This window comes from Musca autumnalis, unplaced genomic scaffold (assembly GCF_047663935.1).
Source record: "Musca autumnalis isolate F117 unplaced genomic scaffold, ASM4766393v1 scaffold_3, whole genome shotgun sequence".
In the NCBI taxonomy this organism is placed as follows: domain Eukaryota; kingdom Metazoa; phylum Arthropoda; class Insecta; order Diptera; family Muscidae; genus Musca; species Musca autumnalis.
The window spans coordinates 174828113-174848126 of NW_027411866.1; the positions used below are offsets into that span (position 1 = coordinate 174828113).

Sequence of the window (20014 nt, forward strand, 5' to 3'; positions counted from 1 at the left end):
TTGCTGCATTCATGAACGCACACATTGCTTTACTTTTTGTAAAATTCCGTTTTTTGAAAATAAATTTATTATATTGAATAATTACCACAAATCCGCCATTTCTAATAGTTTCTTATGTATTTTTCCTGTCTTCTTTGCAAATGTCAGTTGGAAACACTGCACAAATTCGGCAATTGCTGCGCAGTGTGATGTGTCGCGTGACATTTATGAAGTCGCGACGATTTCAATAAAAAGACATGCTGCATTTATGAAGTCGCGACGATGTCATTTGACGCATCATACTGCATTTATGAATTCAGCCATCCTTTAAATCGCACTTCTTAATAATTATGTGGTTTCATTGTTGTGTTTGTTCTGAACCATTCCAAAATAAGTGTGTTTCTATTCACGGTGCTCAAGATTCAAGATATATTTATTGAGACTTATATAATGTTTGAACAGTTACAATTAGCATGTGACAAGGAAATCTTAAAACAATTTTGTATTATTTTAATTAATGTGTAAAGGCATGAGCTACTTGCTTTTGTGATAAGTTATAACAATTATTGTGGTGTAAATTGAAATTCAATGCTTGCTCCCGACATTTTTGCTCTTGAAGCAACTTTAAATGGACGGTGCTTACACGTGGGAAATTTTTGTGGATTTTGAAACTACAATGTTCATAGATAAGAAAAAACTCAAAAATCGACGGAGCGCTTTTTAAATAAATCGCGATTCAAGTTGACATTTTTAGGGTTTTTTTAGGTTTTCACAATTTTGCTTAGAAACCGCAAGTCCTATCAAAATGGGACTAAAGCATAGTACACACGGTCCAACAAAACTGACAGTCATCGAGGTCTATTTCGTTAATATCAAAGTCGAGCTGAATAATTACTTTCCTAATCACTAAATGTTTTTATTTGCCAGAAAATTGCCGTAAAAGTACGTTAACTGCCAGTTTTGTTGGACCGTGTGTACTATGCTTAAAGAAAATTATGTAGCTATGAAAATTCTCTACAAGACTGACCTTAATAATAATTTCATAGGTTTTACCGTTATTGAGATATAAAAGTTCAAATTGGGACATTGCATTGACTGTATCGCTACCTTATAGAACAAGCTCATACATGGTGCGCCGTAACTAACTTTAAGTGAAAACCGCTAACACCTAGGAAGTTTTTGCGGATTTTGAAGCAGCAATGTTCATAGGTGAGAAAAATCCAAAAACAAGAAAAAATCGCTGAAGGGATTTTTAAAAAAATCGCGGTCAAATTCACATTTTTGGTTTATTTTAGGTTTTCGCGATTTTGCTTGGAAACCACATGTCTTATCGAAATGGGGCTAAAAAAAATGTTGTAGCTGCGAGAATTCTCCCATTATCCCTTAATTTAATTTAAGTTAAATAAACCACTTTTAGGCCCTGGTTAGGGACCTAGGTGGTCTCGTTTACTATAAATATTGTCTGGTACTTTTTTATTCTATCTGGCAACCCTCCTGATCGAGTTCTGCTTTAGGTAATATTTTTTGTAATTGATGCCAGTTCATCATGGTGAACCAAAAAGTCAAAAAACGCCCTAGTTTTCAGATACTTCCGGTTTGAGACCTTTAGGACATTGTTTACATGTAATATGCTCTGGTAACCCCTTGACCCATATTGTAACCAATTAGTAGGGATATTCTATACCTAATATTGCTGATACTTGTTCGTAGTTAATCTTTATTAAAAATGCAATTCATAAAATGTCATGATTTTTAAGTATTTTCCGAAAACATTGGGTATTTCGGAACCTTCACTATATTTTGAAAAAATTATTTGACACCTTGCATTAATGTTAATTATTAGTATTGTTTAACTATGTGAGTTAATTTTTTATTTATACATTCAGTCTGGACTTATACAAGTCGACCAAATAATTTTTGCCAAAACTCGCCTTTTTTATCACAATTTGTTGTCATTTTCACTGATTAATGCATGAAAAGTGTTCGTTTTTTAGTGTGAAAACACATTTTCTTCTGCCTATATCCAAAATATACAGAATTTGTTGATTCCATTTAAAAAACGAAGGAGGAGTTTATCAGTAATAAAAACACTTTCTTTGGACACTGTACGTTTCCGTGGTGTAGTGGTTATCACATCCGCCTAACACGCGGAAGGCCCCCGGTTCAATCCCGGGCGGAAACAGTAAAAATGTTTTTTTTTAAGTTCAACATCAGAGTTTACAATTTTTTTAATTTGGAACTTACAGATTCACTGGAGCACTTATTTTTTATAAAAGATATTAGACCCTTAAATTATTTGCAAGAAAATGTTCAAAGGTTCAGCATCTTCGAATATGCTAAAATAAATACTACAACAAAATATTGTATTTTAATGTATTTGTTGTACCTCGCACATCCATTTTATTAATAGAACAAAAATATTTACGCTGTTTCCGCCCGGGATTGAACCGGGGGCCTTCCGCGTGTTAGGCGGATGTGATAACCACTACACCACGGAAACGTATAAAATGCTTGGTGTCTAAAAATATAACGGAATATTTAATTATATTTATTTTTATGCTGATATTGCTGGCACAGTAGCAACACAAATCCCAACTATCAAAAATATGCATTCATTTTATTAAGCAGCAATGAACAAAAAATCAATGTCATTTTGGTGTGTGACAATTCAACTTTCATTTTTTTAGGCAATGGCATTGGCACGCTTCTCAAGGTATTGTTGTTATTGTAAAATCGTGTGTATTGTTTGTCCATCGAACTATAGCCGGTTTCTTCGTTGCGCATACTGGTAGATAATAAAAGAAAACAACTAAATAAACTCGATAATGATACTGACGTATTTAGGTACTTGAATAGTGATAACAATAAAAATATTTTAAAGATAATAGTAATCAGATCTTATGTATTTAAACAAATACAAAATCATTTTAATATATTCTTTATCTCCAAAGAACTATAAATATTAACATGACGTCTTAAAAAAAGAGGAAGGTAAAGTGTTTTTCAATACAATTTTATTAAAAAAAATTAAACAAATGATATTTGAATACATATTACATTTCACACCGATTCCAAACGGGATTGAACTTGGGCCCATTGTGGACAAAAATTGTACAAGAAAACTATATTATAAATAGTGTGAGCAGTATTTCTCAGTATTTAAGAGGGTCATATATATAACTCGTGAATCATAGGTTTCCGTGGTGTAGTGGTTATCACATCCGCCTAACACGCGGAAGGCCCCCGGTTCAATCCCGGGCGGAAACAATGGGAAATATTTTAATACAAAATAATAATCTATGGTTCAATCCCGGGCGGGGAAACCAATGCGAACAAATTATTGCTACTCCAGTCTAAAAATGTAGCTAAAATCTTCAAAATACCTGAAATCGGGCGGCACCGTTATATGGGCTCTAGAACACAACATGGAGCTTTTTTGCCCATTATTTTTGGTGCACGCAGAGAAAAAAATATGATTGATCCAACAATATTCGAAGAGCAAAATATGTATTGTAAAGATATTGTTAGATTCCGCGTGTAGTATTGTGAGTCCAACAATCGTTTTTGTTAATTACAACACTTGTTTTTGTCATATGCAACAATAGCTGTTGTCACATCCAACAATAGTTGTTGTCTGCTGGATAATATTATTCTCTTTTCTTCGACAATTTTATTCTCTTCTTCCGGTGCTCGATGCCGTTGTGAAAAAATTTTGGTGAGTTTTGTTTGTATGAGTTCCCCTTATCTTTGTTTTTAATTTTGATATTCTTGTTTTTATTTGTTTCTTCTTTCTTATGCTCCTTTGTGTTTTAATAGTTGAGTTACACCACGATCTGAGAAGTGTTTTTGGTCGTAATTTGTGTTTTCTTTTCATATTTGTTGTGGTTTTAATGTATTCCTTCTGTTTGGTTAAGTGCTTGGAGGGGATGAGCGCAATGGAGTAGTTATGTTTCTTCATACAATTTGTTTTCTTTTTACTTAGACCTGGCAAAACCTGGCCATGCGTAGAGTTTGACAATTCTCATAATATTATACGGAAAGTGTATAAGAGACAGGTTTTCTGGGCTGACAATAGTTTTTGTAAAAATTCTGGATTATGATAGTTCCTACCATAGGTATTGTCAATGATTTTTACAATATTGGGGAATTTCGCAAGCTGTTTTTGTTTTGTATGTTTGGAGCAAAAGATGGTATTTTTGGATTTGCAATTGTAATGCTTGAACAAAACAAATGAATTGTTGGAACAAAAATAGATATTGTTGTTACAACAAAACCGAAAAATATGTTTTCTCTGATTGTGGAGAAGTTTTTTTTTTATCACTGTGGGGTTCCCAGTGCCACAATACAGGCAGTTCGGGCAAAAAATGTAGTGAACTCGTAGATAATATGTACCTAAAATCGGAAGGTACCGTTATATAGGGACTATGCCAAATCATGGACCGATACAGTCCACCTTCGAACTTGACCTGTCCGCATACAAAATTTATCACAGACCGACGAATGGACGGAAATACAAAAAAAAAAAACAAAATAGTTATCTACTTTTCAACCGACCTCATTGGTTTTTTCTAGAATTGTGCCAATCTCATTCAATTGAACGATCCGGTTCACTATCTCTTTCAATGAGTCCGGTAGTTTGTATGAAAAAACTGCGTGTACTTTATTTTACACGTTGGTTTGTATGACGTTACTCAAACGTTTTCGAAAGAGGTCAATGAACAATAAACGAGATTGGCCAACTCTACACGCAGAGAAAAAAAATATGTTTGATCCAACAATATTCCAAGAGCAAAATATGTATTGTTAACATATTGTTGGATTCCTTATGTAGTATTGTGAATCCAACAATCGTTTTTTTTAAATCCAAAAATAGTTTGTGTCAACTGAACAATATTTCTCTCTTTTCATCGAAAACTTTTTTCTCTTCGATGCCGTGTTGAAAAAACAATTTTGGTGAGTTGTGGTGTTTGTATGACATGCTGCCTTTATCTTTGTTTTTGTGTGTATGTGTACCAACAATGAGATTCTTGTTTTTATTTGTTTCTGTTTTGTTTCATTCTTGTTCTTTATTTCATTCTTCTTTCCTTTTCATGTTTGTTATGGTGTTTAATTATTATTTATGTTGTGGTGGCTGCTTGTGGCTTTTTGTTTGTCTTTGTTGTCAGCTAAAGTAGCAAACCATGTATTGCGTCCATCAATGCTCGTAATATTATACACGATATTTATATCAAAATTGTGTGGAAAGTGTATATGAGAAGTATATACAATCAAATAAAAAAAATTAGTATCTGGATTTCAGGGCTGACAATATGTTTTGTAAAAAATTTAGATTATGATTGTTCCTACAATCGGTATTGTTAACGATTTTTACAATATTGCGGAAATCCGAAAGTTGTTTTTGTTTTCTATGTTCGGAACAAAAGATGGTATTTTTGGATTTGGATTACAATGTTTGTACAAAACAAACACATTTTTGGAACCAAAACAAATATTTTTGTTCCAACAAAACCGAAAAATATTTTTTCTCTGCGTGTATTTTTCCTATTATTGAAAGCTAACTAACTTTCCCTTTTGGTAAAAAAAATTATACTGTTAGGCATTTTCTAAGCAGGCTACAGTACGAGGAAAAGCATTTCATGTTTTTAAAGCGCTTTTTTCACACTTCTTTTTTTACCGATTAAAAAATTACACACACACATGTGTATTATGTCCAAATATGAAAATATTAAAATATGCTGCGGAATTGCTTTTTTGATCTAATGTGATGAGTTTTATCTTTTATTCTCATTCTGTAATAAAATCAACCACATAGATACTAACCTAATATCGGGAACGGAGAGCAGTTTTCAAAAAAAAAAAAAAATATTATCACTGTTTCCGCCCGGGATTGAACCGGGGGCCTTCCGCGTGTTAGGCGGATGTGATAACCACTACACCACGGAAACATACAGTCTGTCGTTAAAATATTTTCAAAACACATTTATTTGCAAATTTCTTCAATGCAACTAAAGCTGTATTATTAAAGACACGACCACTATTATTTGTTGCTCTAAAATTATATATTCATATGAAGATGTGGAACATCGATTCCCATACCTCTCTCATTATAAACCATCGCTCTACTACATCGGCTTTTGAAAAATAAAGCTAGAATTTTATTAAAATACAAATATTTAAAAAACAATCAATTTACATATATCGCGTGCACATGAGATCTGCACTGTATTGTGCATCGTGACTGGATGATATGAGAACTTTGTTGAGATTTGAATGGATTGATCACGAAATTCTGACTTACGAAGTTTGTCAGTGTTGCAGACCGAAGAAATCAATATATGTATAGTTGCCAATATCGGGGTTATTCCGTTTAATAAGCGCCCATCAAACCAAATGTCGGATGTCCGACAAATCTGAACAATTTCGGAAGAAAAATTGTTTAGATTTCGTTCCGATTTCTATACGATTTTTCGAAGAGGAATTCGTTTAGATTTCGTTCCTTATTCTGAGCGAATGTCGGAAGTAAATTTCCCTTCGAATATACCAATGTTTTTCTTCCGATTTCGGAGCAAAATATCGGAAACAAATCGGTCTTCGCACAACAACAACCACCGTCATTGCCGGTATGCCGTATCTGTTTGTATGTATCTACCCAGCAAACCAAATGTCGGATGTTTGACACATCTGTACAATTTCGCAAGCAAAATCTTTCAGATTTTTTACGATTTTTCGGACCGAAATCCATCAGATTTCGCACCGACATTTTTTTCTGAAATTGTCAGGCATTTCAAACAACTTTCGTTAAGAAGATATCGTTACGATTTTGGAATCTACATCGGACGTAGCGTAAGATTGGTTTCCTGGGCGGGTACTAACGATTTAAAATTGTGTGTTGAATCAAAAATGCGCTATTACTGTTTCCGCCCGGGATTGAACCGGGGGCCTTCCGCGTGTTAGGCGGATGTGATAACCACTACACCACGGAAACATATACATATGTGTGTATATATAATTAGCCTCGGTAAATTGTGGCCACAATAAATACAAGTCTCTGGATTTGAAGTCATTTTTCGAAGTTATATTGCAAAAGACATTGATAAAATTGATTTATTTCGGTTTTCTATGGCTAAAAACTATTTAGATATAATCAGTACAAATCAAATTGTTATTTTGCGTTTACAAATTGAAAATTATCTGTTAATTAGTAAAACTTCAAAAAGAGTTTTATACTTTTATCTATAACATGACATTCTTCAGTCTAAGGGAGTATTTTATAGCATGTATTAGTATTTTGAAAATAAATGTGTTAAAATTCACAGTATATTGCAGAGCTCATGTGTACATGACAAATTAGAAATAATTGTGCATATTGTCACCATAAATGCCCGAAGTCGTATCTCCAAAAAAGTCAACATTCGTATACTTTAATTTCACTTTAAATGGTTTTTAATGTATACAAGGGGATGTAGCTCAGATGGTAGAGCGCTCGCTTAGCATGTGAGAGGTACGGGGATCGATGCCCCGCATCTCCAAATATCATTTTGGAGAAAGAGAAAGTTACCTACATCGCCGCATATCATATATACAGTCTGTCGCAAAAGTTAGTATACACCGTTGAAATCAAAATGTATTAGGGATAAATATCACTATAACTTATTGAAAACAACAAACAATTAGTTTTATTTGATAGGCAAGAAGGTTGTCTTCCGTAATAAGAATTAAAAGTGCGCAATATTTGCATACATTAGCAAATGCGCGGTTCGAATCCAAAAAAGGCCAAAATTTATGTCGCAAAAGTTAGTATACAACGGAGAATCCCCGTGGAACTGTTTAAAAAATTCTTGATATTTTTGAACAAAATGAAAGTAAATCTGTACTTAAAATCATAAAGAGTATATTAATTGGTTTTAATGGCAGGTATAGTACTTATAGTGACAAGTCCAAAGTATACTGGATCTTAAAATCCACAAAAATTTATCATCTACAAATACAACAACTGTAGCGACAAAATTCCGGGTGTTATGTCCTGTTTATGAATTTTAAAGCCATCAAATGATCAGAAACGCTCTAAAGTTTCAATATGGGGTGATCTTGATCGAGTTTCGACTTGTCCTTTTTGAAAAAAACGGGAATTTCTTGAAGGAAACCCATACTTTTGATGCCGTTGTCATTTTGAAACATGTAATAATCCTTATTCCTTACACATAATGACTTTACTTTTCGGTTAATTTTCTCACAAATGATGTCCCTTTTCACATTGCTACCAAAAATAAATAGTAGGAGAACCTCAAGTTCTGGTGTAAGCCCTACAGTGATACTCCACCACCACAGTAGGATATGATAGCTAATTTAAAATTTTAATACAGAGCTTTCTCTGCTGTTATAACGCATGGATTGTGCAAAAACATTCTGAAAAGCTGTGTTCGCTTCACTTAGGACCAAAATACAACTAAATGGATCAGTTAGAAGTAGTTCATTAGACATTAGTACTACATTAGACACTACACGCAGAAGAATTTATGTTAGAAATATGTTTGGATCCAAACAAATATATGTTTGGGACCGGTTGCAAACAAATTAATGTTTGGATCCAAACATAATATGTTTGGGTCCAAACAAATATATGTTTGCAACATTTTGTAACATATCTCAATTTGATATGTTTGGGTACCAACATATTTTTTATGTTAGAACATTTTTTTCATGGGTGGAGAGAGGATGTTTGTCAACGAGAGTAATAACAGTGCTCTCGCGGCTGTGGATTGCTGTTTTATAATGAAGAGTTGTGTGTATTGTATAATAGAAGACGTAGAAGCGAAGAAGGGGGCTTTGGTGGCGTGTATGCGACAAACTCGTGTGTTTCTTGTTTTGTTGTTGTTAACCAACTTAGGAGGAGAAGAAGAAAAGAAGAAATTATATGAATTATATTTTATTTCTTTCTTCAGTGTTTTAGATGCCTTTGTAGAGTCAAGACGGTAAAGTGAGTGAATAAATCAGCGTTTTGTGTTTTCTTAAAGAAATTGTGCTTTTTAGTGAATTAAATGCCCAATACATTTTATAATTGAATCGGAAAGTTGAATGGAATTATTTTATTGGACAAGGAAGAAATCGCATTTAATATTGGTAATTACATACATACATACTTATGTATACATATTTGAAATATGGCATATCCATATTTATTTATTACATTACATAATCATTTGATTCTAGATGCCGATTCCCCGCTGATGATTTCAACTATGAGGACAATTTGTTTTATTTCACAACTAAGGAGAAGCGTTCAACTACGTTTCTATATATTTTTTCTTTTTAAAAGTGTGACTATTTACAAATTATTTCAATCAGTTTTTCTTTTATTAAATTGTGTTATGTATTTCTTTGGAATTTTGTATGTACCTATGTGTTTGTTGTTCTTTTGCCTTCCAATAAACAACCTCAACATTTGTGTGTATACTATAGAGATAGCCAGTGAGTTCTTACTGAGAGCAAGTGAGCACACATTTTAAAGTGTTTTACATTGAATTTTACGCTCCCTTGCTCTTAGTAAGCGCTCACTGGTGCATGCGTTTGTTTTTTTTTGTGCCTTTTGGGTTAGTATTTTTTTTGCATCCAAACATATAAAATGTTTGCACCCAAACATAAAATCTGCATAAAGGATTCTCGATACTTTGTATACCGCGATAAAGTATACGAACAATTGAAAGGGATGCCAATGGGTTCTCCAATTTCTCCCATTATAGCCGACATAGTGATGGAGAAGCTACTTGACGACACAATGGAAAAGCTAACAATAAAACCAAGATTCCTAACAAAATATGTCGATGACATATTTTGTATAACAAAAACGGATGAGGTTCAAAACACATTAGAGACTCTAAACAAGTACAATAATCAGTTGCGTTTCACCATGGAGTGTGAGTACAATAACAAATTACCATACCTGGATTCTTTAGTACTTAGACAAGGTAATAAACTTATACTAGACTGGTATCAAAAACCCACATCGTCGGGAAGATTAATCAACTTCAACTCCAAACATCCACGGGGAATTAAAATAAATACTGCAACCAACTTTATCCACAGAGTTTTAAACATTAGCGACAAACAATTTCATACCGAAAATATAACTAAAATCAGAAATATTTTAAAAATGAATGATTTCCCCAATAAAACAGTGAAAGATCTTATCAACCAAGTTCGATTCAAAAAGGATAATAAAGAGCAAAAACCCCCTAAGATATATAAACGCGCGACATATGTTCCAGGTTTTTCAGAAAGATTTTCTCACTCTAATCTTTATAACAAAGAACACCTTCAGCTGGCACTAAAAAGTACAAATACGAATAACAACTTTTTTAGTCGTACGAAGTCCAAAGTTCCACCAGAAGACAAGTCTAACGTCGTTTACAAAGTGAAATGCAATGGTGACGGGTCCGACATATGCCATAAGGTATATGTTGGGACAACAAAATCAAAGCTTAAAACTAGGTTAAGTGCACATAAGTCGGACCAGAAAGCAAAAAAACAGACCTATGGAACAAAAAACTGCACTTGCCGCCCATTGTGCTATTACAGGACACACTCCTAACTTCAAAAATGTGGACATTTTAACACAAGAAAATAACTACAAGCGAAGATTTATGCTAGAAATGCTCCACATAATAAATGTTCCGGCAGAAAATCGGATGAATTACAAGACAGACACAGACCACTGTGCGCAAATCTACAGAAACTTGATAGAAAAACATCAAAAACTTTAGTTGGAAAGTATTTGTGAAAATATGAGGAAGTAATTTTTTAGTGATCACAAAATAAAACAAATGTAATTATTGTGATGAAAACAAATTCTTTGTTAATGTTTTTATATAAAAATGTAATTTGTTCTTTTTAAAGATTAAATCCCTGATGATGGTTGTCGGAGATGACCGAAATATCGGAAAATAAAAATAATATTAAAAACAAAATAAAATGTTTTTAATTTGCTGACCTCAAGCCAAACCAAAACTTAGAGAAAATTCCACCCAAACATAAAATTGTTTGCACCCAAACATAAATATCTTTGCACCCAAACATATATATGTTTGCACCCAAACATATATTTGTTTCCACCCAAACATATATTTGTTTGCAGACCCAAACATATATTATGTTTGGGACTGTTGCAAACATATATATGTTTGCTGCAAAATATGTTTGGGACATATGTTAGAGAGGCCGATTTTTTTTGCGTGTAGGGACACGAGAAGAATGTCCGATACTGCTAAAAGGCCGGTAGGACAGTATAACTGTAGGGCTTACAAAGGACCTTGAGGTTCTCCTACTATTTACTTTTGGTATTTGAATATGAAAAGGGGCAACATTTGTGAGAAAATTAACTCAAAAGGAAAGTCCTTATGTGTAAGGATTAAGTATTATTACATGTTTCAAAAGGACAATGGCCTCAAAAATATGGGTTTCCTTCAAGATATTCCCGTTTTTCAAACAGGACAAGTCGAAACACGATCGAGATCACCCCATATTGAAACTTTAGAGCTTTTTTGAGCATTTCATGGCTTTAGGATTCATAAACAGGACATAACACTCGGAATTTTGTCGGTACAGTTGTTGTATTTGTAGATGACCATTTTTTGTGGATTTTACGATCCAGTGTACGTTGGACATGTCGCTATAAGTACTATAACTGCCATTAAAACCAATTAATATACTCTTTATGATCTTATGTACAGATTTAGTTTCATTTTGTTCAAAAATTTCAAGAATTTTTTACACAGTTCCACGAGGTTTCTCCGTTGTATACTAAATTTTGCGACATTTTGGTCTTTTTGGGATTCGAACCGCACATTTGCTAATGTATGCAAATATTGCGCACTTTTAATTCTTATTACGGAAGACAACCTTCTTGTCAATCAAATAAAACTAATTGTTTGTTGTTTTCAATAAGTTATAGTAATATTTATCCCTAATACATATTGGTTTCAACGGTGTATACTAACTTTTGCGACAGACTGTAAGTACATGAAACTTTAGTTGCATTGGCGACTGACTTATTAAAGTTTTTAAGTCCTACCAAAATTTTTACAATTTTGTGAAGCTGATGTTTTTATAATGGGGGAATATCAATAATTACTTTATGCCTTAGATATCTTAACAATGTATATTTTAGAAAGGATTTTTTTGAAAACAATTTTAAGACAAACTGTATGTTTCCGTGGTGTAGTGGTTATCACATCCGCCTAACACGCGGAAGGCCCCCGGTTCAATCCCGGGCGGAAACAGTAATAATAAACGTTTTTTATTTATGCTTGTTTTCAGTAAGCACACACTGCAGGTCGCTGGAGCAAATATTTGCCAAATGTGACTCTCTTACCTGTAGATAAGTGGCAAGCAAATGCATCTTAAGACTGATTTATATGACGGGAAACGATGTAGATAATTTGAATTGCTCTAAAAGTATATTTGGAGATGCGGGGCATCGATCCCCGTACCTCTCACATGCTAAGCGAGCGCTCTACCATCTGAGCTACATCCCCTTATAAAAAACAGAATCCATTTAATCGATCTACGAATTGTCACGTACCCATGAGCTCTGTGCATCGGTACTCGATTGTAACGAGAATAGCATTTCCCATATAATTGGATTTACAACTTTTTGTTAAGAATTGTAAAACATATGCCAAATTTTACTATCGTTTACCTGTGTTACGTTACAGAAGATAGAGCTTTCAATGTCCTGGACATTCCGCCATTTAAGCAATTACTAAACATTCAAAATAGTGTGTAAATAAAAAATTGTATTATTACTGTTTCCGCCCGGGATTGAACCGGGGGCCTTCCGCGTGTTAGGCGGATGTGATAACCACTACACCACGGAAACATACAGTGTATCTTTAAAATATTTTCAAATAATGTATTTGTATAATCGAAGCGAACGAAATGTCGCATCTGAACAATTTCGACAATTTCGGAAGCAAAATCGTTCGGATTTCGTTCCGATTTCCATACGATTTTTCGTATGGGTATTCGATCAGATTTCGTTCCGCATTCTAAGCGAGCGAATGTCGCAAGGAAATTTTCATTTCGAATATGCCAATGTATTTTTTCGTTTTCGGTGCGTCACTGTGTGTACTGTGTGTATGTATCAAACAAATAGCAACAAGGGTTTGGTTTCATTTTAGTTTGTTGTCGTAGAACTAAGTGGTTGGTTAAAAAATTCGCATACAAAATTTTTAAATATTTTAGATATAAATGTACCATATAATAATTCAAGCTAGTGCTAATAGACTCAACTTATTCGTACACAAAGTTTACATTGTTCTACAGTAACTATGAAATGATAACCAGCAGTGAAAGTCATAGGAAACGTTTTGAAATTACAATTTTCCAATAAAAAAACATAAAAAAGAAAAATTAGTCAATAATAGAAAAGCCTTGGGGAAAACTTAATTTCCTTCGATATTCATACGACATTATTTCGAACTCGGAAGGTACATCCAATTTTCATACGTCATTATTCCGAAATCGTTCAGAAATCTGTACGAAGATTCGGAAGCAAAAACTCCCAAGGACTTTTTTCGATATCGTTCCGAAAATGGACCGACATCGATCCGATCCACTTCATACAACTGTCGTTAAGATATCGCTAAGATTTTGGATTCGACATCGAACATAACGTCCGAATATCGTACCAATTTCGATACGATGTCGGTGCTATTGGTTTGCTGGAATGTTACAATTTTGAATTTAGAAAATTCCACTTTCATTACGATGAACCTCATTCACAAAAACCGTATCGATTTGAATCGATTTAAACACAAGAAAGCTTTATTAATATCATTCTGTCAGACAATGCAACTGAAGTTGCAATTATATGATAAAAGCTGATGTTGGTAATTTTTTCATGCTCTAAAAGGATATTTGGAGATGCGGGGCATCGATCCCCGTACCTCTCACATGCTAAGCGAGCGCTCTACCATCTGAGCTACATCCCCTTGTATGTAACAAAAAGTATTATTATAAAATTAACGTATCCAAACCGTATTCAAATAAAATTACTTCTAATTTGTCACGTACGCATGAGCTCTACATAATACTTTGCTCTGCAATATACTCCGATTTGCACTGCTTTACATTTTTAAATGTATACAAATACATATCGCTCATTTACTCAAAGAGTGACACATCTCGAAAAATCAAGTTTCGAGAAAAACGCGTTTTAAGTTTTAGATTAAAATTTTACTTCCCAACTTAAAAAAATTATTACACTAAAACTAAAATAACTACTTGGACCATATTTTGCAACCAGATAGACAGATATCAGTGCTAAATTTCTGTGCATGATCAAGCATGATTTAAAGTGTTTTAGCGTTTCATAAACTTAAAAATCGTTTGTGTTGAATTATGCGAAACTCGTAGTAAATGAGCTGTAACTCGTCGAGTTTTAGAGATATCAGAATGAAAATTTGACACAAAATAAAGTAGAAATCGTAGAAAAAATAGAAATTGCTAACTCAGAAAACACATTTTTCGAGTTATGTCACTCTTTGAGTAAATGAGCGATATGCTAGTCAAGTCAACATTCCCTGCAAACAATTTTGGAAATTTTCAATCGCCTAATGATAATCTGGGATTCGCGGGGATGATCAATTCAATCGCGAAAGAGTTCACTTGAAGATCTTCTGTGAATCCCCGATATAAATTAACTGTGTCCAGGAAGCGAATCGAGGTAGAATCATATGGAAGATCTTTAGAAGATTAAAATATAAAGAAAAAAGTAAAAAAGATAAGTCTATAAGGATGAGAGATTTATTTTTCATTCTTCTTTGGTTTTTTTTTGTGTTACATTTACTGTCGTTGAGTTTTATGCCAAGTTTAAACTTGCGCTCCAAAATCCACTGGATTTCACGAAATCCTGAAATACACCCCGGTGTTTACACTTATTTTTTGTTGATTTTAAACATATCACAATGATCAAGGTAGATGCATATGCGCAGCTGAGCGAACATGAATATTCAAAACAAGTTGTTGTAAATTGAATTAATCATCAAAAACATACGACAACATAGAAAACGACTCCGAATGTGAACCAAGCATTATCCCTTCTGGTTGTTTTCTTTTTTGCTTTGTTAACAAAGTTCCGTTGTCACAGAATGATGCCGGAGATTGTCCTCTTGTAGCCCATATATGGTTTGTACACGTGCCGTTGCGTCCGCTTAACGCTTTTTAAATTTTTTAAATTACCTGGGTAAAAATGTGTGTTTTTTCCATACCGTTTCCCATATGAGTTATAGATTTTCCACATAAAAGGTAATTTTTTTAAATATATGATTTCTTTTAAGAGTTATAAGAGTTTTATGAAAAACCCTATTCCTTTCCAATTTTGGAAAAAATCTTATATTTTAAAAACAAAAACAATTTATCCAATTTTTTTTGTTTTTAATTTTTTGTATTTTTATTGTTTTTTTATTGGGGTTTGACCTTTTTTAAATAGTTAGAACATATAAAAAAACTCAATAATACTCGTGTTTTGATGCAAAATATGAAAAACTCAAATTTTTAACTTTGGCCTTGAAATCCTCTGCTACCGCTGGAACCGAATTTGGTGATATTTAATGTGTCGGAAAGTGTTATCTGTCGAACAAATTATGAAAATATCTCTATCCGTTCAAAAGTTACAGAGTTTTGACTCAGGGTTTCGGAGTCGGAGTCTACAAGTCGGAGTCGAGCAATTTTGCTGGAGTCGGAGTCTGAGTCGAAAAAAATAACTCTACTCCGACTCCGGGCAAATTTTTTCTACATTATATAAATATAACATTAAATTCTCAAAAAAAAAAAAAAACGTTATTAACATATTTCGGTACATTCCGTATTAGTTATTAACTATGTATGAAATTCGGATGGTTACTGTGTTATGACTTTTTTACAACCCCTTATACCTGTATAATATTTTGATGCGATTTACATAAGATTAGATATAATCTTAATTATTAGGAGATTCGATAAAAATCTAGTAAATATGTACATCAAAATCTAGTAATTCATCGAACGATTTAATTCTTCAAATTGTGTTTGCCCGTTTATGACCAAAAACTTCAGTTCTAAGCCAAAAATTTAAAATTTGAATCTTTCTTTCCATTATTTTCGTAAAATCTAATATTTTTTACACAATCGGTCGATGAAGGACTAACCTTTGTTGTCCTTGATAAGCCCACAAAAATATTTTTTTATATCACTGTGCAACACTGAAAATGCAAACAACTTATAGTGAGCATTTTCTGAAAGTACATATTAAGACTGCAAAACCCCTAGTTGGGTTTCGTGTTTTTAGATCGGGTTGGGATTTTATGGCCACATCTATACCGGGCTAAAACTACACTTTTTTCAATTGATCCGTACTTTATCTCCGAAACTAATAAGAATTTTGCTTTGCGGTCTTCAGCAATATTGTAGTCCTAAAGTAGTAGAACTTATATGTCAAACAGACGAACTACGAAAAACCGCATATAGCGCATCAAAATTCATAAAATATAGGAAAGATTACATAATTTCTGAAATTATGGTCAATAACTGCCAAACTATTGAGAGTTGAACCAAGTAGCCTTTCGCAAAAATTTTCCAAATAATGTCCTCAGCAATTCTTTAGAACATTCTGAAACTGTAAAACGCTTATTTCATGTTGTTTAGCCGGTATTTCATATCATACTTTCTACAAAACATATTTGAAGCAACGTTCACACAGGCTGTGTATTGTCATATTTAAAATTTTAAAGTATTGTTGATATATTTATCAAATTGTCGTTGAAAAATATTATAGAAACAACGCGATAGAGGAATTTTACAACAATGATATGTACTGAAGAGTTGTGTATTACATTCCAGCGAATATTTTTCCCAAAGACAACATTAAGAAAAATTTGACGATTTTGGAGTTACGCTGCGAAATATACACAAATCACGGAAATTTGAGATATATTATAAAATTTGATGCAATAAATGAGGTTATTCATGTTCATTATGTTTCCAAATACATCTTCTTGTTCTTATCTACAAGTTTGCTGCGGATGTCATGGAAAGATTCGTATTGGTTTCAAAGATATAGCTCCGATTTTCTTTAAAAAGTCAATATTTAGCCATGTTTAGATAGGGCCATAAAATCCGAACCCGATCAAACAAAACAAAACCCAAAGAGGGTTTTTGTCTATTGCGTCTGAACTTTCATAAAAACCGCATTTGAAATTGTTTGCACAAAATTACCTTGAAAATGCTGCACAGTGTATTCCAACGAATGTTTTCTAAAGAATATTTTAGGAAAAACCAACAAATTAGCCTATATGGGATCAAATATAGGAAAAAGTTAAAAATTTGTGCACGTTTTATTAACTTTTAGTGGTATTGGAATTTACCCTCGGAGTCGGCACGGAGTCGGAGCCGGAGTCGTGAAAAAATATGGACTGGAGTCGGAGTCGAGCTGAAAATACCTCGACTCCGAAACCCTGGTTTTGACCAGGAAAAAAAAACGATTCTGAACCACTGTGCGCCGTTGGGAATCACAGAAGATTGATCTGAGCAAACAATCTTCCACAATTTTGAGAAATGTGTTGTTATTAAAAAATGTATAAAACTATGTTAAAGATTTGTTAATGAACAAATTATTTACAACCTGTAAACATAAGATCAAGAGTAGGACGTAGTTGTTGTTTTCGCTTTGCGAATATGTTACATTTTGTTTGTAAATGAAGGTAATATAATGTGATATTACTCTATTATTACTACAAGGGTTGAAATAATGCCACTGAAGTGTTTTTCTATTTTCTCCCAAGTTATTATATCTCTTAAAACTTAATAAATGTACATAAACAAATGTAATGCTTAAGTTGAAAAATTGTAATTAATTGATCTCTTAAATATATAACTATTATATTATTGTAAATAAGTATGTTAATATTCCACAATAAAAATACACGAAAAAAAAAGTGTAGTTCACACGAGCCATCAAATGTTGTACACATCGTGTGACCCTAAAAATTTGTTTCTATGACATTGATGTGCTAACTCATATTTAATTTTTCATAACCATTCGGTTATGTATTTTCGCATGTAGTTGAGAAATAAATTGTTGGAAGAAAACAATAAAAAACAACAAAGAAAATGCAAAATGTGAAATTAAATGCGAAATAGTGTTTGTTGCTGTGAACGCAAAAACTAAAAGTCGTATGGACTTTGGCAAACATAAAGGATATCGTATGAATAAAATAAGCAACAGGACATACGACATTGATGGTTCGTCTGAACTAACCTTAAGTGGAGTTTATGAAATACAAATATTATTGTCTATCGTTAAAAAAAACGTATTTGGAGATGCGGGGCATCGATCCCCGTACCTCTCACATGCTAAGCGAGCGCTCTACCATCTGAGCTACATCCCCTTAATAACCAGACAATGTTAACTTGTATAATAAAATAAATAAAAAATAAACAAAATTAAACATAAACATTTTATCCTTTCACATTATCCGATTACCACCGTTTTCCATATGCTTTATTCTTTAAAACTTGATCAAAGGTACATAAATTGGACGTGTTACGTTAAGTTTTGTGCTTCTTCGTATACTAGGGGCATGAAAAAATAGAGTTGTAGTGTTATACGGTGACAATATCAAAAAATTTGTTATATGCACACATAACGTTTACTATTTAACTAATCCTTAGTTGCTTCTCTGTCCAATAAATAATTTATGCTAAGCCGAAAAAGTTTTATTTATTGCAGCATAAAGCATGTTTCCGCCCGGGATTGAACCGGGGGCCTTCCGCGTGTTAGGCGGATGTGATAACCACTACACCACGGAAACTTACAATGAAATAATTTGGATGTCCCCAAAATATCGCCATATATGTATATATACACTCGATTGAATGCAACAAAATACATTTTTAAAGTTGATTTTGCTTGGACAATTTTGTATTTTTCGTAGTAAAGGGCATTTTAAATTTAGATATCATTTAATGAAGTATAAATTTACCTGTTTTATAAATGATTAAAAACCTTGGATACATGACTTTTCTTTCAAAACTGTTGTTCTATTTTTAATATAAAATTAAGAGAGAAAAAACAATAGGAAAAAAGCAGAAATGTTTCCGCCCGGGATTGAACCGGGGGCCTTCCGCGTGTTAGGCGGATGTGATAACCACTACACCACGGAAACAGTTGAGTTTTCCATTAATAAATGTGTTTAAAATTAGCATATTTATAAGGATTAACATTAACTTTATATTCTATAATTTGTTAATAAGTTCTAAAGCATCTACGTGGTGCGATGGTCACTCAGAAGACTAACAATTTGAAGGTCGTCGGTTCAATACCCGTCGGCTGTGTAAGCACACGTTGGAAAACATATCAAGCCCGCTCGCGTGTATTCATATATGAGAAAACAAAAAAACGAACTATTGCAGATTATGGACAAGAACACAATATAAATAAAACACCATCGTACAATACAAAAAATAAGTTGTATAAAAATCGACATATTTTGAAAGAGGGGCGAAAGATGTTTTTAGAGACTTGTGTGTTGGGGTTTTGAAAAAGCTTACGTCGGGCGGTAATCTAATAGAATACCCCAACGCCAATATTTTTTCCTTTCTTGTACTATTTTAGAAATATTCGGTGTTAGATTCCCGACAATCCTTCCATTTTATGTAAATATTACTGGCACAAAATTACAAAATTACTAAAATTACATTTCGGTGAACATTTCTGTGGAAAGCGCTACCCTTCTAACGCCTCTTCGAGACTTAGTGGTGTAGGGTATAAAACACTAATGTGGTAATCGTAACACGTCAAATTTCAAAAATAGTTTGTACAAATCGAATTCTGTAGTGTAGTTGTATGGGAAGGTGCAGAAACTTGTGGACTTTTTCCTTAATAAAAAACTCGTATAAATGATTCGTTATTTAATATTAAGTGTTAAATTTATAACACGAGAAACGTTTACGATACCATACAATGCAATTTCAATTATTATTTTAATTATTTATTTAAATT

At 33.1% G+C, this 20014-nt stretch overlaps 13 non-coding genes across 13 annotated transcripts; 4 read left to right on the forward strand and 9 right to left on the reverse strand.

Annotated features, from left to right (window-relative positions):
• The first annotated feature begins 2088 nt into the window (after positions 1-2088).
• On the forward strand, positions 2089-2161 carry TRNAV-AAC (transfer RNA valine (anticodon AAC)). The gene has a single exon. It is a non-coding gene; the product is annotated as a tRNA-Val (tRNA).
• A 245-nt stretch (positions 2162-2406) lies between these two features.
• On the reverse strand, positions 2407-2479 carry TRNAV-AAC (transfer RNA valine (anticodon AAC)). The gene has a single exon. It is a non-coding gene; the product is annotated as a tRNA-Val (tRNA).
• Positions 2480-3173: 694 nt separating this feature from the next.
• TRNAV-AAC (transfer RNA valine (anticodon AAC)) lies at positions 3174-3246 on the forward strand. Its single transcript has one exon. It is a non-coding gene; the product is annotated as a tRNA-Val (tRNA).
• Positions 3247-5851: 2605 nt separating this feature from the next.
• Positions 5852-5924, reverse strand: TRNAV-AAC (transfer RNA valine (anticodon AAC)). The gene has a single exon. It is a non-coding gene; the product is annotated as a tRNA-Val (tRNA).
• Positions 5925-6891: 967 nt separating this feature from the next.
• TRNAV-AAC (transfer RNA valine (anticodon AAC)) lies at positions 6892-6964 on the reverse strand. Its single transcript has one exon. It is a non-coding gene; the product is annotated as a tRNA-Val (tRNA).
• A 471-nt stretch (positions 6965-7435) lies between these two features.
• On the forward strand, positions 7436-7508 carry TRNAA-AGC (transfer RNA alanine (anticodon AGC)). The gene has a single exon. It is a non-coding gene; the product is annotated as a tRNA-Ala (tRNA).
• Positions 7509-12181: 4673 nt separating this feature from the next.
• TRNAV-AAC (transfer RNA valine (anticodon AAC)) lies at positions 12182-12254 on the forward strand. Its single transcript has one exon. It is a non-coding gene; the product is annotated as a tRNA-Val (tRNA).
• A 182-nt stretch (positions 12255-12436) lies between these two features.
• TRNAA-AGC (transfer RNA alanine (anticodon AGC)) lies at positions 12437-12509 on the reverse strand. The gene has a single exon. It is a non-coding gene; the product is annotated as a tRNA-Ala (tRNA).
• Positions 12510-12780: 271 nt separating this feature from the next.
• On the reverse strand, positions 12781-12853 carry TRNAV-AAC (transfer RNA valine (anticodon AAC)). The gene has a single exon. It is a non-coding gene; the product is annotated as a tRNA-Val (tRNA).
• A 1041-nt stretch (positions 12854-13894) lies between these two features.
• Positions 13895-13967, reverse strand: TRNAA-AGC (transfer RNA alanine (anticodon AGC)). Its single transcript has one exon. It is a non-coding gene; the product is annotated as a tRNA-Ala (tRNA).
• Positions 13968-18328: 4361 nt separating this feature from the next.
• Positions 18329-18401, reverse strand: TRNAA-AGC (transfer RNA alanine (anticodon AGC)). The gene has a single exon. It is a non-coding gene; the product is annotated as a tRNA-Ala (tRNA).
• Positions 18402-18751: 350 nt separating this feature from the next.
• On the reverse strand, positions 18752-18824 carry TRNAV-AAC (transfer RNA valine (anticodon AAC)). Its single transcript has one exon. It is a non-coding gene; the product is annotated as a tRNA-Val (tRNA).
• A 281-nt stretch (positions 18825-19105) lies between these two features.
• On the reverse strand, positions 19106-19178 carry TRNAV-AAC (transfer RNA valine (anticodon AAC)). Its single transcript has one exon. It is a non-coding gene; the product is annotated as a tRNA-Val (tRNA).
• Positions 19179-20014: the final 836 nt, after the last annotated feature.